The 26422-nt window shown below is 39.7% G+C and overlaps 1 protein-coding gene and 1 long non-coding RNA gene across 6 annotated transcripts in view; one reads left to right on the forward strand and one right to left on the reverse strand.

Annotated features, from left to right (window-relative positions):
- The window catches only part of DLGAP1 (DLG associated protein 1), an 884156-nt gene that overhangs the window by 377050 nt on the left and 480684 nt on the right, over window positions 1-26422 (forward strand). The window lies entirely within an intron of this gene.
- Window positions 11111-24613, reverse strand: LOC122204157. Of its 5 annotated transcripts, none has more exons than XR_006195520.1 (7): window positions 23480-24613; window positions 22399-22501; window positions 20038-20198; window positions 19560-19822; window positions 16287-16495; window positions 13309-13476; window positions 11111-11317 (listed from the first exon to the last, which is right to left on the reverse strand). It is a non-coding gene; the product is annotated as an uncharacterized LOC122204157 (long non-coding RNA). The 5 variants fall into 5 exon arrangements; XR_006195521.1 differs by lacking the exon at window positions 22399-22501 and having other exon boundaries at window positions 23480-23506; window positions 23858-24610; XR_006195519.1 differs by lacking the exon at window positions 22399-22501 and having other exon boundaries at window positions 19517-19822; window positions 23480-24612.

Raw genomic sequence — 26422 nt, forward strand, 5'->3', positions numbered from 1 at the left:
GAAGTGAGATGCCGGATCATATGGCAGTTCCATTTTTTTTTTTTTTTTAATGTTTGTTTATTTTGAGAGAGAGAAAGCGTTTGTGTGAGTTGGGGAAGAGGGGAGAGAGAATCCCAAGCAGGCTCAACACTGTCAGCACAGAGCCCCATGCAGGGCTCGATCTCACGAACTGTGAGATCGCGACCTGAGCCAAAATCAAGAGTCGGATGCTTAACTGGCGGAGGTGCCATGGTAGTTCCGTTTTTAAATTTTTGAGGAACTTCCGTACTGTCTTGCATGGTGGCCGCACACATTTACGTTTCTACCAACAGTGCAAAGGGTTCCCTTTCTCCACATCCTCGCCAGTACTTCTCTTTATTATGCTATCCATTTTGACAGGTGTGAGGTGTCATTTCATTGTGGTTTTGAATGACCATTAGTCATGGTGCCCATACACACACACACACACACACACACACACACACACCTGTTGGCCATTTGTGTGTCGTCTTTGGAGAAATGTCTATTCAATTCCTTATCCCATTTTTAATTGGGTTATTAGGGGGTTTATTGTTATTACTGAGTCTTATGAGTTCCTTACATATTTTGGAGATGAACCCCTAATCAGGTCCGTGGTTGCAAATATTTTCTTCCGTTCTATAGGATGCCTTTTCACTCTGATGGTTATTTCTTTCCTGGGCAGAAGCTTTTTGTGGTTTTTTTTTTAATGTTTATTTATTTTTAAGAGACAGAGACAGAGTGTGAGCAGGGGAGGGGCAGAGAGAGAGGGAGGCGCAGAATCTGAAGCAGGCTCCTAGCTGTCAGCACAGAGCCCAACGTGGGGCTCAAACGCACTAACGATGAGACCATGATCTCAGCCGAAGCTGGCCACTTAACAGACTGAGCCACCCAGGCACCCATCCTGTGCAGAAGCTTTTTAGATTGATGCAGGACCACTTGATTTTGTCTTTGTTTTTTGTGCTCTGGATGTCATATCCATGAAGTCATTGCTAAAACATGAAGCTTCTCCCCTCCAACCCTGTTTTCTTCTAAGAGTTTTACAGTTTTGGGTCTCACGTTTAAGTCTTGCATGCATTTTGAGTTGATTTTTGTGAATGGTATAAGAAAAGGGTCCGATTATATACTGTTATATATGGATATCCACTTTTCCCAGCACCATTTGTTGAAGAGGCTATCCTTTCCCCATTTCGTGTTCTTAGCACCTTTGTTGAAGATTACTTGACCATATATAAAATCCAACTTCACATTATAATGACTACACTTACAATAGCCAATATTTGGGGCACCTGGGTGGCTTGGTCGGTTGAGCGTCCAACTTCGGCTCAGGTCATGATCTCACGGTCCGTGAGTTCCAGCCCTGCGTCGGGCTCTGTGCTGACAGCTTACGGATATCATAGCCATGCTTCTGCCTCTCCAGTTAAAGGGTAAATTCAGTCTATCTTCTCTGCATCTGAGAAGCTCTGTCCAAAGTTTCAGAGCTCTGTTAAACCTTATTTTTGCTAAACAGCCTTCAAAAAGAGAGAGGGAAGGCATGGCTCAACTCAGAAGAAAAGGAAAAATTGGATAAGGGATGAGCTTCTATCTTTCCAAAAGTCATGTTCCGCTTTGGTATATTGATACAGTATGTATCAACTCATGTGGCTTTAACCAAGTCTCAGAAGTTGTAAAGGGAAGTCTTCATGTACTACATACAAATGACAGTTGGACTCATTGGTTCTGTATATTAATTGAAACAATGCTGGCCATTATTCTTAGCGTGGACGCTGTATCCATATATCCATATTAAACATATATTTTAAAATGTCCGTAGCCACAAGTGGAGCGATATGCTTGCCAAATTGAGCCTAAAACGTTTCATATCCCTCTGACATGTTGGATACTGTATTTCACAACTGAGATAACTTACTGCCTCTTTTCTCCACTCTTCCTTCTCTCTCCTCAGGTACAATTTTGCCTTCTAGTATTTTAGTGCCAGCCAGTGATCAGTTCTCACAATTAAATAAACAAGGAGAGTGTGTGGGACTGTACTATATAGAATCTGTTACTAATGAACTGACAGAAATCACAATTACAGTGTATGGAATTCTCGAAGGAATTCACCACCCAAAAGCAATTTCATTCCCATTGGCCCCTATTAACAAAGAAAATGTTACTAGAGTTTGTAGGGTAGAATATATTGAAGAGAAATAATGCCACTTTTGTTTTAATGACTACTTATATTGAGCTTTATATATTTTGGAACTGAGTTTCATTCCGATACTGTTTTTTTCCTTTCTCATTCTTAAGCATAAGAAATTTGTAACTCCCTCTTTTCTTCCCCTTCACTCCTGAATGGAATTTTAAATCATAATGGGATGAATGGTACCCAGCTGGGGTTTTAAATGTGTAATCTATATTGAGAGAGTAAACAAGATAAACACACTCTTTGTGGCAATGTGGCAATCTGAAATTTCTCTTGAAAAAGTACTTGGAACAAAGATGCACCGTGATGCTAATAATCACATTTGGGGGGCGGCAGGGAGGGGGGGAGTAAAGGATCTATGAGGTGGCATCCCTGTCGTTTCCAAGGGTTCTTGAGGAAGAAATACCGATGTGGGAATGAGAAATATTCTACTCAAGTTAAATGAGCTATAAGATTCGAGGGAGAGGCCACTGTAGCAAATTTTGTTCTCTGTGTATCATGTTAGGACTCCTGGTAGTTTGTTCATTTGCAAAGGAGGAAGCTGAGTTAAATGCTCCTCAGGATCTGTCCCAGCTACTACAATTCCAAGTGCAGTGTTTTTGCACCAAGATCAATTTTCTTGTTTGCACACCTGCTTTGGGTTTTCACACATCTGCTCTTAAAAGATGCCTAAGTTGATAACCAGTTGTGTTCCTTCTAGCATTGCCTCATATCAAGGACTCCGTTTGTACAATGGGATCTAATTTACTTTATAAAAAAACATTAAAGCTGTCAAAGAAAGTTACTAGCTTTAAGGTATGTGGCCTCTTTTTCTATAACTAAAAAAATAAATAAATAAACCATAACCTTTCCCAGATGGCATATTTATAATACCTTTAGGTTTCCCAGGTAATATTTGTCAAAGAGGTGGACACGAGTTGTAAAAACTATTGCAAATATTGGATCGGTTGTCACCGAAATTAAACTGACCGTGTACTTAAGAATTTTCAAAACAGAACGGAACTGAGTGCTGCATTTTAGAATCAGATTAGCTAGCGGACTGTAATCGATTAGGAAAAAGGTGATCCCTTGGAGACAAAGACAAAGAAAATCAAAGCCTTAGGCAGAAACCATTAGCAACCGATCCAGTATCAAGTAAGTGGCTCTGTGGCAGCATGAAAGCTTTTGAAGTGTCTAAGTGGCAATTTCCTGTTGTTCCCAGCTCTACAGATTTATTTCAGGAACATTCCTAAAGCCTACAACCTGGTGAGGTTGAATGGAGGTACATGATCTCCCCTCATCTAAGAAAAGACCAATTTTTGTGTCTTTCCATCCCTGAGGTTTTTTTTCAATCACCTTTTTTCATCAATGTCATATAAAATATGCCCAGAACACAGCCTCTGACTTATGTGCCTTCACTTAATGGCATTTCAGTAACTTTACCACTGACTCAGATCCTTAATAAACCTATAATGTAATAGGTATTCTTTTCTCTGTAATTGCGAAGAAAGTACATTTTAATTCAGCGGAGTAAGACAGCTAAGTGGAAATTTGTGTAGATAACAGAAATATTCTAATTACATTTTGGGAATTATAAGTACAACATTTGTTGCCAGGTGGCCTGGGGAGACCTCTGGGCCCTGCCTGGGGTCTCCACCCGTTGGTCCTTGGGATATCACTGGAGGCTGTCTGTCTTGTTGCGGGACAGAATTCAAGGACAGAGGAGACACAAGAGCCCAAGGGTACAAGTAGGAAAGTTTATTAAAGTGAAAGTACTCTCTGGGGATGTGGGAGAAGGAGAGCTCAACTGACAGCTGCCTACCCCAGGGGGTGGGTCTCTGTTATTGATGGTTGTTAACTAGGTGGTGGAATAATTGTTAGCTGGGGAGGGGATTTCTTTGGGAGCAGAGTTTTGTGCCTTTTTTCCCTTACTGGGTCAGGGGTTTCCAGCCTCCTTTGTCTTGGTCTGGCCAGGTTTGACCGGGCTTCTCATGGCTTTATTTTAAAAGTGTTGCCAGGACAGGTCTCTGGCTTTCCCAGAATAGCTGTGACTCCCCCTGGCCTCCAGGCACACTGTTAAAACCTAACTAACTGCCTACTCTAACATACCAAGAATAAGTATTTGTTTATATGGTGTATTTAAGAAAGAATACCCTAAGTAAGTGAGATAGGCACAATATGAAGATAAATGGAAAATAATGGTGGACTTATACTGTTAGGAGAGGGGCGCCTGGGTGGCTCAGTCGGTTGAGCGTCCGACTTCAGCTCAGGTCATGATCTCACAGTCTGTGAGTTCGAGCCCCGCATCGGGCTTTGTGCTGACGGCTCAGAGCCTGGAGCCTGCTTCAGATTCTGTGTCTCCCTCTCTCTCTGACCCTCCCCCGCTCATGCTCTGTCTCTCTCTCTGTGTCAAAAATAAATAAAACATTAAAAACAATTTTAAAATAAATAAATAAATAAATACTGTTAGGAGACATGAGACTTAAAAGCTGGTTTCTAAGAGCCAGCATACTTCAAAATCGGACAATATAAAATATTATATAGTCATGCAGCTAGGTAGGAACCAGTAATAGTTGGATTTGTGTTATTCAAGTATATAACTCTGTGATCATGCTGAAAATTCCTTGAGTAGGGGCTGGAATTAATAGACTCCAAAGACATTTAGTATTTGTTCTCTCTGGTGGCTTTCATCTTAAATATGCTGAGGCTATTTCTGTCTGATAATTTATGCTTCTAAGCTTCTTCAAGTCACTTTTCTTTATTTAAGTGCTAACAAAAACTGTTCAGAATTTTACAGGTTTAATACAAATTAAAAATTCTTCTGGTGGGTGCAAAGCCATGGTTATCAACTGGAGAAGACTTCTTTAGCCCCCAGTCTGGGTTTTTCCTCCTTCATTCTTAAATGTTTGTTTATTTTTGAGAGGGGGGGGGAGCAGGGGAGGGACAGAGATAAAGAAGGGGACAGAGGATCCAAAGTGGGGCTCGATGCTGATAGTAGATATCCCAGTGCGGGCTGGAGCTCACAAACCTGTGCGCTCATGACCTGAGCTGAAGTCCATCGCTTAATGGAATGAGCCAGTTAGGTGCCCCCTCCTTCATTCTTATCCACACTCTACGCGTCCTTTACTTATCTAATGACTCTTCACCTGCTTTGAAGCTATTAACCTGCTCTCAGTGCTCAAGTTTTCCTTTTGCGTCTTGTTGAGATTTGTTTTTAATCTATATTCAAAGTCAGTCTTTAAAACCAAGCAGGTTATTTAATTCTGTAGGTGTCTGTGTCTTTCATGTAAAATGGAGAGTTTCATAAAATAAATCCCATAAACAGGTCAAACTTTCCTTGCCCAATAGTAATTGTGTTACTCCCACTCCACCCCCCTCTTCTGTGATTGTCCTTGGCAACAAGCTGGTGCGTTGTCACAGGCTGGGGTTTTTAGGAGCCATGGCTGAGTGGATAATTGAACAAAACTGGTCCCCAACTGTCTGTATGAAGCGATAAGAGCCCAGACTCCCTACTCTTGGTAAAGCAGCCTAGTAGAGAAAGATTACTGAAATATCAAGTCTACCAGGATTGTAAAGAATAAAATCTAGAAATGAGAGGGGAGTATGCAAAGATGGTAAGGTTAGAATAGTTGAGTTGTTGCAGAGGAAGACCTTCCCTTTAAGGTCCTTCTAGGTGGATTTAGAATCAAATTGATGGGACAGATGAACAGGAGAAAATCAAATTTAATAGGTGTACATACAAGGAATCCATACAAACATGAAATTGCAAAGACAACGAGGCAACATGAACCTTATTTGAGCTAAGGAGATGGGTAGGGTCTGAAGATACCAAAGGGAGAAGGCAATTAGCAGGAAGGTGAAAGGAGATGTTTTGAAAAACAAGGGTTGCTTATTATGCATGTAAGTTTCTCAGGTAAAGGAGAGTCTGTTATTAGCTCTCTTCCTGGTACAGGTTCTCCTTTCCGAAGTAAACTTAGGCAGTTGGGGTCCTGGAAGAGAGCCTTTTCTGCATCTGCTGGGTTTTGTACACTTTTAATTCAAAATCATGTTCACGCCAAAGTGGCCCATGTTGGGGCAGACTGCCCTAGGCCCCTACAAAACAGACACAAAACATAAAGCTTGGAGAGACCTGTGAGGCATTTGCAGAGGTAAAAGGCAGAAGGTTTCCAGAGAAACCTGTAACTGAGTGCCTGTGAGAGAGAATAAGGAGACCTGAAGATGGTGAGTCACACTGGACACAGTAAGCGTGAGTTTTTCCTGATGTCTCACCAGTAAATCCTTTGGAACCTCAACCTTCTGACTTTGAGAACATACAGTCTCCATAGATTTTTGTCCAGCCTTTAGTTGACACAGATTGCATGTAGGGTCTTCAGTACATAAATATAAATAAATGAAACAGGTCAGGGAAGGATTCGGTGAACTGAGATGTATGTGCCCCATACGTGGACAGTTGTGCTGGTGGTTAAAATGTTGCAGCCACGGACACATCTTGCAAGTAACTCAGGACTTCAAGAAATGCTTGAAATATTTACCTTTGGGTGAAATCTCTAAAATAATTGTTAATGTTGGGAGACAAGTCAAGGAAATTGAGTTTGTATCTCACTCTCTCAGTGGAGTCAGTCATTGTTTTACTCAATAAGACACAGAAGTTCAGAAAAATAATCCTGTAAGTTATGCTGGTGACACACAGATGTTTAGTGTCACAGCCCAGATATGAATACAATCTCCTGATTCTCAGTGAAGGATTTTTCTCACATGATTATGAAATTCAGGAAGATCGTTTGTGAGGGATGGACACAGGAAGAATTTCAGGTTGTAATAGAAGTAAAATACCATTCTCTAAAAAATACCTTAAGCGAAACAAATTTTCTTCAATCTGAAATTATCCGATTTATTTTCATCAAATCAATGAATAATGAGTGATATACAGTAACTTTTCTTATGCTTACTAATTGAAAAGTTCCTTGGGTGAAAAAATAAAAAGGAAACCAAACTACCCTAGAGTCTAAGCATTAAGTTGCCCTACAATGGAATTTGTATTCTCCTTGTTAATGATCTTTTATTTAGAAGCAAACCCATTTCTTTAAAAATAATAGAATTGTTCAGGACAAATATGGTTTGAGAATAATAAAGAGGTATAAGTTTCTTTCTGCAATTGTTTTCTTACCTTAATAACCTATTTCCAAAAAGATTAGTTCAAAAAATATCCAACACCATGTGATTACTGTTCAGGCTGTGTGTGTGTATGTGTGTGTGTGTTTAAAGTATCTTAACTAATGCCTTTGTCTCCAGTAATTCTTTCACCCGAGTACTGTCTATACCATTTGGTTTTTCTTATAAAAAAGAGAGATTTTTATATACCATAATTATTAGATAACTCAACTGATAACTTTTTTACCATTTGATCACAATAGCCTTTTTCTGCTTGTAATCATGAGTATGCTGCTTGACAGCGTAAGAAGATTCTGTCATTTCTTTTTTTCTTTTTTTTTGAATGATGGCAGAATTAATGTTTAGCATGGGGGGAAATAAGACCAGGTTGTTAAACCCATTACAATTACATTCGTTGGCAATGTACCGCACTAGCCACCCAGGCTACAGAATTAATTATAAACATATCTGTCCACAATCAGGTGATATTAGTGAAGGAAGAGTCACTTAGAAAGCAGAAAAGAGGCACCTGGGTGGCTTAGTGGTTGAGCATCCAGCTTTGGCTCAGGTCAGGATCTCGAGGTTTACGAATTCAAGCCCTACATCGGTCTCTGTGCTGACAGCTGGGAGCCTGGAACCTGCTTCAAACTCTGTGTCTCCCTCTCTGTCTGCCCCTCCCCTGCTCATGCTCGCTGGCTCTCTCTCTCTCTCTCTCTCAAAAATAAACGTTAAAAAAAAAGCAGAAGAAGTGATGTTTTCTTGAAATAAGGACTGTGTGTCCAGAAAAGTGACCAACTTGGCTATAAAGGCAAGCTGCAGCCTCCTACTGAACATGATAAAACATGTAATACTACAGATCTTCTGAGGAGCCCCATGAATAGACATTGTCTGTTTGTGAATAATTCAAAGGTACAGTTTTGCTTACAATAATTTCTAACAGGACTAGACAATTCATAGCAATGACGTTTTGTTTTTAAGATTGGCTAAAATTAATACAGTGACAAATGCTGCCTGCAAGTTGGCAAACTTCAGTACTAATCTGGGAAGTATAAAATAAGATATCATTCTTGCACCCAAATGATTAGAAACAAAGTAAATTGGGTAATAAAAATATTTTGGCACAAATATTGAAAATGCATATGTTCTACATTGCTGGTAGGAAAGTAAATTTGGTGAGCCATTTCTTTGGGTTGACAGTTTGCCAACCGAATTTTTAAATTTTCAGTTTTTAAATTGATGATTAAACGGTTTTCTTTCTGAATATCGAATCTAAGATACAAGGGTGTTCATTGCTGCATTTCTCATAATAGTAAATCTTGGTAACATCCTGAATGTCTATCAATAGCAATGCAAATTGCTTTTAGCATAATCATTTTATGGGATCCTCTATAGTTACTGAAAACAATTTTAAGTAATCCATACTTCCTAAAATAGACCTCAAAAACAGTGGTCTTATGTATGCAACCAACTATAAGGTTCCTAGCCCAACTATAAGGTTCCAGCTATAAGGTTCCAGCTGTTGGTAATTAGGAGATGAGTTACCTTTTTCTGAAATGTGTGAATTTCAGAAAATACATTTTCTGAAATGTATAATATAGGCAATAGCCTATATTATAAAATTAAAAATAAATGTGAATTTAATAAGCAGAGCTTAAATTAGGGAAAGTTTGAAAATTATTATTCTAAAACACTCTAATCTAATGGAAATAGAGAAAGTTGATTTTTTGACTATTTTATTTGAGAGCTACACTGGGAATCAGTTTTGAGTGCATTGGGTCCAACATTCTGTAGAGCACAAGAACATTCATTCATTTATTCATTCATTCCCTCTTTCTGTTGTTAATTCAGTGGGTATTCATTCAACACCAACTCAGTTCCAGTCACTGTGGATACAAAGGTGAACGTAATGGTTGTTATCAAGAAGCTTACTAAGAGAGGGAGAGAGGCAAAAGGAGGGAGGGATGACGGGGTTCACAAGCTCCTGAGAACAATCCCTAAGAAAATTAATACCACTCTAATCATGGGCAGTACAAAGTATGATGGGGATACTCGGGTTCTGGAACTTTCCTACTTGCTCCTAACTCCATTCGATAATCCCTAAGACTATGGCTCCCCAATGGCTCATGTGCCTGTGGAATGGACTCAGTCCTGCAAGGTCTTTAAGGACAGACTCTTACAAGGCTGCTTCTATTTTTATTTTTTTTAAGATTTTATTTTTTTTAAGTAACATACACACCCAATGTGGGGCTCAAACCTACCACCCTGAGATCAAGAGTTGCATGCTCTACTAACTCAGCCAGCCAGGCACCACATCGCTTCTATTTTTAGAGGAAAGTTGCCTTTTTGCCTCCCGATTCCAGCAATTAGACACAAGGTCAGTCTTCCTCAGACAACTTTCAGAAATAAAGCAACCTGGACCCAACGACTCAACCTCTTTTTTTTCTTGATTTCTTATACTTTTCCTTATATTCAAACCTTCACTGGAGAAAAACCAAGGTAGCTGTTCCCTACTGGCACTCTACAGAATGGTGGTCTTTCTCAGGTTATCCACAGGTTGACTAGGAAAAAATGGCACTTGGTCAGATAATTTGGGGAAAAAATAAAGTATAATTGCACTGTTTATTTTACTACAGAAATTTTTGGATCCTTGAATTCTTAGCTGTATCATAAATCTCCAATAGGAGTAAAATCTTCTGTAACCAAACATTCCTTTGTGTGTGTGAGTGATACAGCTATTATTATCTGGAAAATCTTAAAGACATAGTTTGGGAAATCCCTTTCAAATGTTAGTCTGAGAATATCAGTACTCGCCTTCCATATGAATTGACTTCCCCTTAGTTACCTTAGGTAAACTGCTAACACTTTTGCTCCATGATCAATACGTTTCTCTTTTTTATTGTTTTATTAGTTATAATATGAAGTTTCAAGCCCGGGAACATAAAGACAATAAATCATTTTGCCTATTTCTTAAAATGTCATGTTCCAGTTTGTCCCCACACGTATTTTTGCATGGTCTCAGTCACCACATGCGGTTTCCAATATGTAAAGAGTTTAATATTATTTCCTAAGATTTTCCAAAGCGCTCTATGGTCTCGTAGTCATAACTGAAACACTATTTTCCAATCAGCAGTTTACTTACCTACTTCCTTACTGTTAAAGTGTTATGTTCCTTCCAATTATCCCTTACGATAAAAGCTGCAAAGAACTTCTTAGCATTCATTATATTTTTCATTATTTTTAGACAGATTCGTCAAAGACTCGTCCTCCTTTGAAACTCTGTTGTGAAGCTCTTTAATGTACCTTGCTGAAGAGAACTCTTTAAACTATGCAGCTACCGCTAGGGTTTTTACAAATGGTTCTTAGACACTGTGGTTGACTTCCCATCAAGTAGCTTGAAAGCGGTCACGTGAGCTCTCTATTGAACGAGCAAGGCCACTTGGGGGGAGACAGACTGAAACTCTGTGTACCTGCTGGGTAGACTTATAGAGGATTTGCACAAGTAGGTCATCATTTTAGTTCAAAATGTATCTTCACTGATGCCACAGTCATCAATGCTTTCAATAGTTTCATGCAAATATATTTGTAAGTGCAACATATATTTTATTATAGCATCCAAAAGGAAATCAACTCTATGCTATACGTTAACCGGATAAAACTCAGCTACTTTTTTTAAAACCAGAGTGCTTCCTTTAACAAATAATTTCTTAACCTTCTCTACCAACATGGAAACAGTCCAGAAACCCCCATGTTATTAACATGACAACACCTGGCTTATTCAGAAATCAAACTTCTGCGAAGTTACAATCATTCAGACCAGTGATTTCTTTAATAAACACTCACTGAGCACCTAGTGGTTATCAGACACTGTTCTCCCACCGGGAATGCGGTCATGAACAAAACAGACAGGAAAACTCTCTTCACAGAGTTTACATCTTCGTTTGAGGAGAAAGACGATCAGCAAAATTAAGTAGAATCTACCTATGTGAGGTCAGCAGGTGATAGCCACTGCAGAGGGGAAAAAAAAAATCAGAGAAAGTGAAAGCAATTTGGGGGCAGAGAGAGGGTTACAAATTTAGATGGGGCCCCGGGTGAGGACCTTACTGAAAAGGTGACAGGTGAGGAAAAACCCTGAAGTAGGTGAGGGAATGAGGCATGGGTGAATCTACGGGAAGACTGTGCACAGCAAAGGATGTGACAAGTGCCCAAAATACAATAGAATTGGGAATTACCCTGTACGAGAAAGAGCAGTGAGAGTGGGCATTAGGAAGCCTAGATTTGAGGGTGAGCCCCTGTAGTGCGCACCTGGGTGACTGTTAGCAAGTCGCTCACCACCTTGAAGTTCAAGTAGAAAATACGGCATGGGCCTGGGGAATGGAATCCTGTCTGAGTTTCTTACCTCCTGTATCCATTAATAACTGAGCCCTAAGAGGAGGTTAGACGGCATTTGGCTCCTTTAATCCATGAGGCACAAACATACATGGTACATTCAAGAAAACTCTCCATCACGGACACCCACTTACAGTAAAAGGGCGCCGCACTTAAATGTGGAACTTCAATAATCTAGAACACAAGATGACACCCCGTACCTCATTCCCGGAAACTCCTACTACTAGGAGGGATAAGGGTAAAGGGGCGTTGCAGTAACAGATTTCACTTTTCACGAGTGAGAGGCACTAACAGTTTGAGGTTTCTATTTCATTTGATATGGTGCATTATTTCAATACATGGTGTGGCGTGCTTTGTCCATGCATTTATTAAAAACTGTGCAAGGTCTGATAGTAGTTTATTTGCTGCCAATTGAAATAGGAAGTTGAATTCAGCTTAGGACACTGAGATCCCATAGAACAGAGCAAGGTAATGTGTTCACGGTGTTAATTTTATGATCTGCCATGGGCTTTCATATTTCCTTAAAAAAACACTGCGTAGAAACACAAAAGGAATAGGTACGCATATCAACACAGAGAGATGGTTCCCTGTATATTTATTTGCTTTCAGTCGTGCTGGGGAGGAAGAATTTCCTGTGCCCTTCAAGCTGGACTCCTAGCTGGACTTAGAACCAAATTGACATGAGACAGATTAACAGGAGAAAATCAAATTTAATAGTATAGGTGCAGGGAATCCACACAAACGTGGAAATTCCAAAGACAGGCAGCATGATGCTGTATGAGCTAAGGATAGGGGTAGGAGGATACACAAAGGGGAAAATGACCATTGCGAGGAAGTGTGTGGAAAACAAAAGCTGCCCTATTATATAGACCAGCTTCTTAGGTAAACAGGTATCTCTGTTGATAGCTCTCTTGCAGCCAGTTGGCCGGGGAGGTCAAGAGCTTTTCCTGAATCTGCTGGGATTTGATTGCTTTTAAATCACAATAATCTTCATGCCAAAGTGGCCCATCTTGAGAGAGCCTGCCCTTGACCCCTACAGTGTAAAACTCCACTTGCATTGTTAGCACTTCATAAGGGAAAGGAGCTAAATTTTTAGAATCATCTCGGCTGCTTTGGGTTTTATTCTAAATTTTTCTATTTGGTTCCAGCTGTTCTATTTGGTTCTATTTGGTTCTATTTGGTTCTATTTGGTTTTCAGCTGTTTCTGGGAAAGACACACTTTATTCTTCGCCAGATTGAAATGATTTTTTTTTTCATTTGTATTGAAGTAGATGAGACTGAAACAGATTGGCTTATCCAAGGCCAATTAGGGAACGCATGGCCATCACGTGCTACTTAGGCAAAACCATCATGAAGGGACCACAAAGAATAGTTTTAAAGTTCAGCTTTAAGTAAAATCAATATTATTCAAGGTCATTTATTACTCAGGCTTTGCCCAGTGCTGCTGACCTGGAAAGTAAATCACTTTCGTCACCATGAACTGTGGTGTGTTTTTTCTTCTACTTTGCTATGTTTCTGTTTTCCTAACAATGATATTCTAAGTTGATCTCAAATAAATAAAAATTTTACTTAGCAAGTGAATCTGTATTAACAAGAACTGCAAAACTTACCTCCCTCTATTGTAACCGAACTAATGTGAGTTCACTCCTTGGTGAGTCACAGATAGAAACTGCATCGGGTGAGTCGTCAAACAGAGGCAACTTTATTTGCAGCACATAAGGCGATCGTAGGGAATAACTTCCAAAACCATGACTCCTTGAGCAAGGGTGGATGGGTTCCTTTTATGTAGGGATAGAAAGAATATTTTAAAAGGGCGTCCTTATCATTTGTAGAGACAAGCATAAGGTCCTACAGTGCCTTAAGAGAACATGCCTATTCATGCATTGTATGTTATGTAAATGAGGCTTGTATTCCTCCTGGAAGTTCCAGGGAGGCTAGTTTTAGTATTAGAATGAGGACAAGGTAAATATGGGTCACTCCATGGGTCAGTCCATGGTCCATCTGCACAGACTGAGTCAGGAGTTAAGCACAATCTCATCTCATCACCCCAGTGGTCTGGGCTGCCCAACTCTTTGTCCAGACAGTCATTATTGCTTGAGACGTAGTTTTGCTTTCCATCACAGGATGCTATGCTGTGGGGTCTTTTGCCTGAATTAAGAGATAAACCGGAAGGAAAAGCTTAAGGAAAAATGTGAGACAAAGTTTGGTAAGTACAGGCAGTTAGGCAGCCAAAATCCGGTCTTGAAGTCCAGCTGGTGACAGTAAGGAAAAGAGAGGGAGAGTGAGGGAACTAACATTTTTTGAATACTTAGCATGCTCCATATTCTGGGCTACAAAGTAAAATATGCCATTTCATTTAACCTTAATACAGTATATTATTATTCCTGTTTTTAAATGGGCAGTTGAGGGGCGCCTGGGTGGCTCAGTCGGTTAAGCGTCCGACTTCGGCTCAGGTCACGTGATCTCATGGTCTGTGAGTTCGAGCCCCACGTTGGGCTGTGTGCTGACGGCTCAGAGCCTGGAGCCTGCTTCAGATTCTGTGTCTCCCTCTCTCTCTCTCTGCTCCTCCCCCGTTCATGCTCTGTCTCTCTCTGTCTCAAAAATAAATAAACATTTAAAAAAAAATGGGCAGTTGAGACTCAGAGAAGTCATATGGTAGGTGCATAGTAAAAACCTCGCAAGTCTCCATACCTTTCTCAAAGAGAGCATGCTGATTTCCATTATCTAGCCCCTGATTGCACTGACCTAGTATACCCTTGGCATTGAACCTAAGAACAGCAGTGTGGTTGCAGTAGAATCTGGGTGGATCCAGGAGGCAGGCGGCTATCTATCTGGCTCCCCCACCACCAACCCCCCGGACACACTCTGCTTCTCCACTGCTGGAACAGCTCCCCTATGCAGACTGAGTCTCCCTGGGGCTGAACCACCACCCCTACAATTCACGTCTTAATAACAATGACGCCTTGTGAAGTAACAAAACTCTCAGACTCCCAAGACCAAATGCCAACTGATAACATCTGTTTTGTGAGATATTTCAGGACTAAGGCCAAGGAGAAGATGTTTGCATCCCTTTTCTGAGAGGCAGTTGCACTAAATGATCTAAAGATCACAGCCCAGAAAGTCACTGTGTGGCCAAAGAATCAGAAGTAGGACAGGGGGCACTACTAAATGGATAGCGGTGTATGCTCTGATCTCCTGGTGCTTTTTAAAATCTAAAGAAGCAGAAGTGACTGCTTATAATCAAAGCTCCTTCTTCTAATTGGTAATGCAGACTCAGAAACACTTATTTTCTAAACTATTCTATTTGGTATTTTTTAACTCCCTGATAATACTCAACCCCTAAGTATTTCTTACCCAATAGATGATGAGGGTTAAGTGTTCTACCCTGAAAAGCATAAAAACTACTCCAAACCAGGAAAAGCAGATTTGGCTTCATTATTTCCTTGATGCAGCATTTTAAAATCCTTTTTATTCCTTACGTGGAATGGCACGTGAGAATCTAGATACCTCAAACTGCGCGAACAAGGGACATTGTGTGACCCTTTTAGACGAAAAGCCACCAACTTACCCCAAGAATGGTTTGCAACAGTTTAGAAGCCTTAGCCTAGCACTTCTTAGGCTGAATTCAGCTCACGCTAACTTGCGTGTGCGCATGGCGGAGGTCAAGAAGAATACGTTTGAGAACCATCCTTGCCTTTCATAAGCACAGTCGAAGCTGCACGGGCCGGAGAGCATGCTTCGACATAACCCTGTCAACGTGGAAAGTCTGGGAAGAGCAGGCACTGTTTTGACACTAAGACTCACTTCCCACAATAAGGAAGCAGATTCGGAGTTACTCGTCTTGTGGCTGGCTGTATTTGGCTATTTTAGAGATGGGAGTATTTGGCTATTTTAGAGATGGGACTGCTTGGATCCTAACAAGAGATTGTTTCAGATCAAAGTAACAATTTTCTAAAAATACTCCTGATTTCCTTGGCAACTGAAAAATGTCAGTCTGAAGAGTTTCTTAGTGGTCATGTAAAGAATCCAGGAAGTATCCTGTATATATATATATATATATATATATACACACACACACACACATATATGTATATGTAATATACATGTGTGTATATATACATATTTATGTATGTGTTATACATATGTATATATATATGATGTACATGTGTATATATATATATGATGTGAATATATATATGTTAATAAATATACAAATTATATATAAATAATATATACAAAATCAATAATATAATAAATATATATGTTAATAAATGAACGAATGAATAAGGTTATGGTTAAATTAACATTCTCTCCATATATGGTTCTTTTCATTTGTAACTGCCAGCTATAAGTGAGACTTCGGTACAAAATGCCAACTGTAGAAGGTAAAGATCTAAATTCAAGAAACTTTTCATTTGATACTTGTGTTGTGTGGGGAACAGCAGTGTCATAGTAAAAGTAAAGTGAAAGGGCCTTTGGAGTCAGAGAACCAAGACTTGAATCAATTACAGGACCATGGGCCAGTCACTTTTACTACCCTGAGGTACTGTTACCGCATTGGGAAAATGGTTATAACAGCAGTACTCACCTGTGCTTCTGCATATAGCAAATGAGAGGTGAAATACTCAGTGATGTGTAGGGTGTGCACACCCTGACTTTGGACATGGTCAGAGCTCTTTCCCTGTACACGCTCCAGGCCTCAGATGTACCTTCTGTCATTTATCCTCCAGTTGTCTTATTCACTGCTAAATCTCTAAAACCTGGAATTGTACATGCTCCTTAGTGCACAAGAAGTATCTGTGGAAGACAGGAGAGCAGGTAGGTTAGGTGATGATCTTATCCAATTTGCCCAGTGTTTGTGTCTTGCTCTCTCCTTCTGGTCCTTTGACGTTGACTCAGTAGCATGGCCTACCCAACTCATGGTTTCTGTTTTACTCCTGGATTATAGTCTTATGGGTCAGCCTTCTAGGTCTCAGACACTACAGCCCACAATCAAATCCAGTGCCCTTTCCCATCTCCAGGCATGCCCTGGGTGCTCCTTGGTTAGACACAGCAATACTCTATAAGGACAAAGAGGTGTTTCTATCATCACCATCCCACCAAAAGTGAGGCTTTCCAAGTGTGACAGCCAATGGTATGCTCTTCACCAAACACTTCTGGTCTCCCCTTTCCAGTACATAAAGGACCATACTCCTCTAGCTGTCCAGAGTTAGCTGTGGCCACATGAGTTGCTTTGGCCAAGAACATATGAACATGATGGGCATGTTGCTGCTTCCTATCCAAGCTTTCAGAGCCAGAGGAGAATTTGTCTTTTTCTTGTCTTGATGAACACAGAAGAAAATAGTGAAAAACCTTAGTATTGATAATTCCGGCGGTAATATTCACTTGGCCCAAGTCAGAAAGTGGAAGCCTGCCAGCTGTGTTGTTTCCTGTCTGCTCTGGCCCTATCAGGGAGGCTGAGTTTCCACAGGACGTGAGGTCAGGCCTCCATCACTGGAAGCTCCACACTCAACCACGACTTTCCCTTCCAATCCTAAAACTGAGCGAGAATCTTTCTGATGCTGCTAAGTAATCTAAAAAGGGAGTAATTCATGAATGACTTAAGAACAGAGCCAACACCCAAATAATTAGTAAGTTGGATGATATTTTTATATACTGACTATCTCAGAGATTACCAAAGAGAGGAGTTTAAATTTGACTTCCAAAGCATGGCTTGTAATTTTGCACTTCTCGATTAGACTCAAAATTTATAAAAAGCATTTGGAAAGATGGGAGAGGTACAAGATCAGAAGGCTCATAACAGTCACAGAGAGATAAATGCCAAAGGGGAAAAACAGAAATTCATGAGTTTACAAAATACAAACACACTTTCACATAGATGCACATACATATGAACACATGTCCCCATGTATGTACCTTTTTGATTAAGTATAAAATGCAAAATCGTTTTCAAATATAATTTGGTAAAACAGAAAGAAATGAAAAACCAGATTCAGTGCTAGGCCATTCTATTTTTGTCTCTGCCTATACTGCCTGAACAATTTCAGATGACCTCAGCCATCTTCTGTCTCCTACCTAAAATGTGTGTTTGAACCAGTTGATCTCCAGAGTCTTCTAATTCTAATAACCTATTGTCATTCCAAGTGAGTGGGAGCGCATTCTGTCATAATAAGGAGAAGAATTAAAACCAGTACGTTTTGAAAAAATAAACGTATTGATTCAATTATGCCTGACTCCTTCAAAACATCTTTTTGAGTTAGGTTATGACAAGAAACATAAAAAAGGTGATAACACTGAAGTAAATTGGGTTCAGAGAAAATACAAGAATCCAAGTACCCTCACTAAAAGGGTAAATATAGCTGTGATTACATGTTAAATGGCTGAAAGCCATACCAAAAAAAAAGTTGACTATGAGAATTGAATAGCTTTCCTAGTGTTAAAGGCTTAAAGAAAAAATATTCTATGTAACACATTTTTAAAAGGATAAACTGGATAATATTCTTGGTAGGATTAGTTAAGTCAGCCCTCCTCCTACGAAGTGAGAAAAAACAATAAAAAATAGGCAACATCTTGGAATAGGCAATTCACAGTAAGAAAACCCTAAATGGGTAATAATTATTAAGAGATGCTCAAACAGCATAAAAATCCAGAAAATACTAATGAAGGGGCGTCTGGGTGGCTCAGTCGGTTAAATATCCAACTTTGGCTCAGGTCATGATCTTGCAGTTCATGAGTTCAAGCCACAAGTCAGGCTCTGTGCTGAGCACTCAGAGCCTGGAGCCTGGAGTCTCCCTCTCTCTCTCAAAAATAAAATTTTAAAAATTGTTTTTTAAAAAAGAAAATACTAATTAAGGCATCAATAAAATGCCAATCTATAATCATAAGACAAAAACTAAAAAGTCATGCAATATCAAATGCTGGTGAAGATGTAGAAAAATGGAGACCTTCAGGCAGCTATTTGGGAAAATAATTTCACTGAATTTATTGAAATTGACTATGTACATATCTAACAATTGTACACACGCTAGCAATTGTACTATTGGATATTTCTTCAGAAAGTCACTCAAGCGCTCAAGGAAAAAGTGTATTGATGCTCATGACAGCCATTGCCATTGGTAAACTTACCAATGCATGCATAGGATGATATGTTATGGAGTATAAAAAACAGTAACTTAGATGTATATTCAGTAACATGGATAGATCTTTAAAAAAAAATGTTGAATAGAAAAAGTTAGAAAGATATTTATACCACAGTATCATTTATGTAAATTAAACATGCTCCATGCCCAAATTGTTGAAAGCTTCTGTGTGTGTGTGTGTGTGTATGTGTATAAAAGTAGAATAAAAGAACACACTTTAAATATATTCTAGAAGCTGTCTCAGGGGGAGGGAGGTGTGGAATTAGTGACCAAAGATCATAGAGGAAAAAAGTTAAACTGCAGGGCATTCTATAAGAGGGTGTTCTGTGGATTGATGATAATATCATAAACTCAAGTCTACAATCATCTTAAACTTGGTTATCTGAGGTCCATATTTTTAAAAAAGTTAAAACTTGAAAAGCTGAGAAAAACAAAATTAAGAATGTATGAAAAAGCACCATAAAAACACCAGCTGAATTTGAGAGGCTTTGTGAAAGCTGGGCTTGAATCTCACACACGGTGAATTTACAGTAGTTTCGAGGGTTGGCCATTCTCACTTGGGGAGAGCAAAGGCGATAAAAACTTGCTATGGTCACGGCAGCTGAGGGTGGAAACTGTACCTAATTCATTCGAGGGTCCCCTGCCCCAGCACAGGACCTGGCGCTTTACAGATACTCACGTATGTAGAATGAATGAACTCACATTTTGAAAAGAAATCTTACTCTTGTGGCTAAGCCTTGGGACAAATCTGAAAGCAGGAGAGAGATTTTTCCATTAAGTAAACAGTAATAGCTAGATCAATTGCACTCAGTGCTGAAGGTCAGGGGCTCATCATGATAGTCATTGCAACTGGACAGTGCTGTTGTTTGTGCCCTGATTTATATTACGGGTCAAGTCTTTCAGAATAGGAGTCCAGGTTATTTTCTTCCTTGAGACTGAAGCTGTCTTCAGAACAAGGTTTAGCCACGCAATGACTTCATTAATGCTGCAAAAGAAGGAATGGACCTGTGTTAAGACTTTGTCATTCTCACACTTGAAAATAGCCAGGTTACTAACAATATTAGAAAAGGAAAACAAATCTACAAAATCATTAAATGAAGTCGCATTGCCGTATCAACCATTATCTTTTATCCCTAGCTTTAAGAAAATAGTATTGTGTGCCTTGTTAGTCCCTGTCAGTAAATAATAATGTCGGGGCACCTGGGTGGCTCAGATGGTTGGGCGTCTGACTCTTCATTTCAGCTCAGGTCATGATCTCAAGGTTGTGAGGTTGAGTCCTGCACTGGGCTCAGCGTTGAGTGTGGGGCGTGCTTGGGTTTCTCCCTCTTCCTCTTTCTGTCCCTCTTCTGCTTGCTCACTCTCTTAAAATAAGTAAATAAACTTTAAAAATGTAAATAATGGTAAATAGTCCATTATTATTTTTGCATTATTTTGGATTATTCTCAATTTCTTTCAGTGCTGATTCATGCGTCAGACCTCTATCTTGGCAACATTTTGCACCTCTTCCCTTTCACGCAGAAAACACACAAATTACTGTGCCTCTGCCAACCCCATCACTTTAATGATACCCTGTTGAGGAATATTTTAACAGAAGACCATGAGAAGTGCGAATCTTACAACAAAGGGTATATGATTTATTGTTGGTCGAATTTCAGGCTTTAGGGGAGATGCATGTGTATGTGGTGGGTGTATAGGTGTGTGCCCGTATGTCTCCTGTCCTAGATGTCCTGCACAGGCAAAGCCAATGATCCAGGCTAATGGGTCAGTCCTGCAAGATAGAAGCATCTTGTTTAATTACACTTATATAGATTAAGATGCCAGGAAGAGATCTGACTGTCCTTTAAACTAAAAATAAACCAATTTCTGAGGTGACCAAAAAGTTACATTTGTGGTCGCAGACAGAAAAGAATATTCTTCCCCAAATACTTTGAATGAAAGAGTTAAACAGGCATGTCTAGAAAATATACATTTTGCATAATAAGATTAACATTATTTTTTATTTGACGAAAAGACTTCCTCTTTTACATTAAAAAATGAATTCTAAACACACTTTATATTTTTAAGTTTTTAAAAAATAGTTTATTTGAAATATTGGGATTCTTTTTAAAATACGTGGAGATGACAGGAGCTTTTGGGATCTATATAAAAATGACTTAATCTTTATAGGAACAGATTGGTGAGTCACAGTAAAAATTTATAGTTAGCACATTGAATTTATGCATTTTTGTTCATGTCATGATAGCTTAAAGATACTTAATAGATTATTTTTAAGTCTTTAACTGGATAAATCTTGAGCAACAGACAGACTTGTGGGTTGTTAGAATCTCCATTCGTTTGAAGACCACTGAGAAAAGAAGGTGAAGCATCTTTGAAATTACCGTGTAAGTCATGGGTAAAACTCATTCAGTGCAAGCATCTAATTATATACCTTTTTTTTTTTTTTAATGTGGATGTTGAGGAAAGTAAGGGGCATCATCTAATGCAGGAATGCGTAACGTTGGGGAAATGTCTTTGTGATTAAATTGCTAGCGGCAAGGTGAGCGGGTCCTGACGCTCAGAATGTACTCAGAAATGACCTTGAGAAAGAACCTTAGATCATGATTATGTTAGTTGAAAGGGCTCCAAGTGGAAAGAGTCATTAATTTTGGAAAGATTCAATCAATGATGCTTTTCACTTCACTCTCCTGCTTCACAAAAGACTTAAAGATGTGAAATTTCCTATCAAACTCATGTAGTGCAATAGTGGCTATTTTACAGTGGGGGTAGGGGGGCTCACTTGAACCTCGATTCCCCAAATCAGAGCCCCTTTTGGAACTTTACCTTCTACTTTTCCCCCAAGGCTGAATAATTCAGAATCTGAGTCATTGTAACGATTTAATCCAATGACCAAGTCACAATACAGATAGGAGAGCTGAAGTTTTCTGCTTTCTCCATGGTCTGTTATAATTCTGTATTTTCCTACAGCCTCATTTAAATCCCTTCTGATGAAGTTTAAGTCCTTCGCTTATCATTCTTCTTTCATAAGAGCCACTCTTCATTCAACAAATATTTATTGGATGTCCTTTATGTACAGATTATATGCCAGTTACTCTCCCTTAAATACATTGTTATTTAAACTTGCCAGTTTTACTGGATGCTGTGATGGGCTGTCCAGATACCCCTTTAGGTATTTATTCTACCCCCTGCTGGGAGTGTTGGCACCGATGCCTCTCAGACACGTCCCTTCTGGGGAACTGCCTTCAGTTGAAAGGAGCTGTCACACACAGGGCTATGCTTCCTCTCCAGGGCAGTCCACGTGCAATGACTAGTCAGTGAGGGGGACACAAAGGCCCAGCCCCCTTTCCTTAATTTGGGATAATTCTGAAGGGCCATCCCAGTTCTCAAGTTCAGCACTTCCCCTCACCCAGTCCTTCTTCCCTCGCTACTTTAGTGGTAGTTTTCCCCAGTACAACCCCCACCCCCACGGACCTTCCTGCTCTCAAATCCCCATCTCAGAGTCGGTCTCCAGGGAACCCAATTTAAGATTAAAAAAAAAAAAAAAAAAACACCGTAGAGTATCACCTGTCAACCGTCCTTCACAGCTCATCCTGTTGTTTCCATCATCTCTGTTAGTATCCAGAGCATCACTGTTTCTGGTTACCAGATTTCTACCGCTTATCAGATGCTAGCCATCAAAAAACAGCAACAACAAAATGACTATAATTTTACTGCCAAAACTGAGCAGTCTAACTCGTGCCATGCCAAGTATATCCACCAGTGTCCAGATTATACTTGAAGAGGGTGATAACGCTGATCTTCAGTGCTACCTTGTGACTGTGTGTGTGTGTGTGTGTGTGTGTGTAAAGCAATCATTAACTGGTCCAGCAGAATATTTTCAGTGGACTCTTCTATTGACCCCTTTCTGGTATAGCACATTGTGTTGTGAGTAGATTTAGTTGTACAGTTGAGCCTTGAACAGTGTGGGGGTTAAGAGCACCAAACCCCTGCACCGTGGAAAATGTGCATATAACTGTTGACTCCCAAAAAACTTAGCAGCCCCCTGCTTACTAAAAGACTTACCAATAACCGAAACAGTCTATTAACACATATTGTTATATATGTATTATATATTCTATTTATAATAAACTAGAGAAAAGAAAATCATAAGGAGATATATATATATATATTATATATATAATATATATATAATATATATATATACCTGTCCTGTGTGTGTGTGTGTATATATATATATATATATATATATATATATATATATATATATGTATCTGTCCTGTATTTACTGATACCATAAGTTTGCATCCTCTGTTTAGAAGACAAATATATGTCAGTACCTAATCAATATTGCCTTATATTATACAATACACTGTAGCTCTGTATTACTAACACTAGACATCGAAAGTGAAAGGTAAGGTGAATAAGAAATTCATTTTTATTTATAGGTATAATGATGCATTCATTGATAATGAAGAAGCAGCAAGATGAGTGCTTAATGTAGCCTATTGTAATGGATACATTGCTTCATGGTAGCCCAGTCTATACCCTACTGAACGAACTCTTATAAAATCTTATGGTATACAGGATTACAGTCATATTCATCGTACAGTATTGAAAATATTGTTACATTAAAAAAAACACTTACCTGTGATGACAGGCTGATACATAGTTTCTCCAGTTATAGGTGGGGGGCGGGGGGAGAAGGCAGGGTATGGAGAGAGGGAGAGAAAGATGGCAGTCAGAGATATTGTGTGGTAATTCTTTGAAAGCAAAGTTATAAAACAGTAAGAAAACTAACACATTATTAATTTTATGTTAAATATCACTGACCCCATGCCTGTGAAAGGATAGGCTATCCACTTCCATACAAATCTGGTTTGTGATATTCTACGTGATGAATGCTTAAGCAGTGATGAGGAGGAGGACAGAAAATGTTTCGCATAGTTCTTGCCATACAGTTATTGTATTTTCACATGAAGACACAACGGATGTTTATTAACGGTACAGCATAATGATTACTTACTCTTCACTAAATGGAAGTGGATCATCCTAAAGGTCTTTATTGTCATCATCTTCCTGTTGGGTAGACTGAGGAGGACGAGGGGTGATGGGGGGGAAGAGGAGCAGAAGGTAGAAAGGAAGGCAGAAGAGGCGGGTGCAACTTTACAGAAATACATATTTCATAATTTGACCTTTTTTTGCTTTTTCATTTCTCTAAAAAGCTTTCTGTACAATACCAATCTTTCTTCCTCTACGTACTTTAGTTTCAGCACCCATATCATAGAAGGGTCCATGTTGTAAAGGAAGTCAAAAGCAGTCTTGAATAAATCAGGATGCTTCTGCCAGATTATCTAACGTCAATTTGTTCATGAAGACGATTCATGTCCGTCAAGACAACTCTTAATTCATCTGGTGTGGTGCCTGTTAATTCTGGAATTTCTCCAAGAAGCCCTTTACCTCCTGGCCTTTTTGCCATGTCCACAATCTATTTCATGATTTCTTCGATTTCTATGTCATAATCTCTATCATAAATCCTGTGAAGTCATATACAACCTCTAGACACAGTTTTCCCCAGCAGGAATTCACTGCTTCAGGCTAGATGGTTTCCATGGCTTCTTCTGAAACAACGGTGGCATCTTCAATGGTGTAATCCTTCCAGACTTTTATGATGTCTGGTTTGGATTCTCTTCTAGAACACGGACAATCCTTTCCATGTAGTACTGTGTGTAATGAGCCTTAAAGGTCCTTAAGACTGATCAAGAGGCCAAATTGGAGACATTGTGTTTGTGGGGAGGTAGATCACTTTGACATCTTCAGTGTTGAATTCATGGGGCTCAGCGGAGGAGCCGGGGGGCGGGCATGGGGCGCAAGCGCATTGTCCAAGACCACCTTTAAAAGGTGGTTTCTTACTGGCAAGTTACTTCCTGGCTTCAGAAAGAAACATTGGTGGAACCAATTCAGAAAAAGGGTTCTCATCGTCCAGGCCTCCTTGCCATACAATCACAACTCTGGCAGCTGACATTTATCTTTTCCCTTCAAGGCTGGAAAGTTAGCAGCTTTATAGATAAAGGCAGTACTGATCATAAACCCACTGCATTTGCACAAAACAGTGCAGTTTGCCTATCCCTTGTTGCCCTAAAACTGGTGCTTACGTCCCTTCTTTACTAATAAATGGTTTTTGTGGCAATTTTCTTTTAGAATAGAGTACTTTTGTCTGCCTCGAAGACCTGTTTAAACAGATATCCTTTCTTAATGATTTTCTTCATGGCACCTGGGAATTCGTCTGCTGCCTCTTGGTTGGCAGAATCTGCTTTTCCTGTTGTCTTGACATTTTTTTAAGCCAAATCCCTTTCTAAAATTATCAAACCATCCATTGCTGGCATTAAATTCTCCAGCCTTAGATCCTTCGCTCTCCTTTTGCTTTACGTTGTCGTGTAATAACTTCCCTTTTTCTCAAATCATGCTGGAATCTATAGGTATGCCTTTCCTATAGCAATCCTGCATCCCCATAAAAGCTGCATTTTCAAATCATAAAAGGTATTTCACAAAAAGTGCAAGGTTTTCACTCCACTGCTGCAACTACAACAGCTTCGTGAATTTCCTTTTTTTTTTTTTTTTTAAGGTTACTTTATTTTGAGAGAAAGAGAGAGAGCTAGCAGGGGAGGGGCAGAGAGAGAGGGAGAAGAGAGAATCCCAAGCAGGCTCCCTGCTATCAGCACAGAACCAGACGCAGGGTTCAATCTCACGGACCATGAGATCACAACCGGAGCCGAAATCGAGAGTCAGCCTCCCACCAACTGAGCCACCCGGGTGCCCCATGAATTTCCTTTTCTTAAAACGGTCCTCACACTGGACTCGTTTATCTTGAACTGGTTGGCAACCACACAGCTGCAGTCCTCAATCTACGGTACTTACCGAGCCCCTCGAGTTTTTCTTGTAAGGTCAGGACGTTTCTGGGCTCCTTGGGAGCATTTCTCGCATCGTTAGTGGCACGTCATATGGGTCCTGCGGGGTTATGCAAGGTTTTTGAAAAATAGGTGAGAACCAGGAGAGATGACTTTTTACTGTGCTACTTAATTGACTGGCCAGACCAGCTGCTCATGTGGACATGATTAGCATCGTGGGGAGTTTTAAGCAGACACTCCCAACACTGAGCTCACAAAAGCAACTGGGAGCGGCTGGAAAATCCCTGTGGTGGTGTAGTTTGGACCATGGTTAATTTTAGCTGTTATTTACTACAGTACTTATCCATGTGTTTATTTCTCTTGACTGCAAATGGTACCATGTACAGCGTGTGTTTGTGTGCACAAGTGTTGATAAATTCTAACATCTTACAATAGGTTTGTTTGTATTTTATGATAGTATTTGTCCCTGAACTCTGGGGAAAACAGAGTATTCAGTCCCAGAATGTTCCTGTTTTCTTTCCCACTGTATTTTACTTTATTCTCGCTTTCTTTCTCCCTTCCATTTATCAAATATTTATGAAGCATCATTAATCCATATGAGGGTCCTGGCTTACCTACTTGGGATATATCAGGGAACAGAAGGCCCAACTCCTGCCCTAAGTTGCTACCTTTGTTCACTCTCT

This window comes from Panthera leo, chromosome D3 (genome assembly GCF_018350215.1).
Source record: "Panthera leo isolate Ple1 chromosome D3, P.leo_Ple1_pat1.1, whole genome shotgun sequence".
Lineage (NCBI taxonomy): Eukaryota > Metazoa > Chordata > Mammalia > Carnivora > Felidae > Panthera > Panthera leo.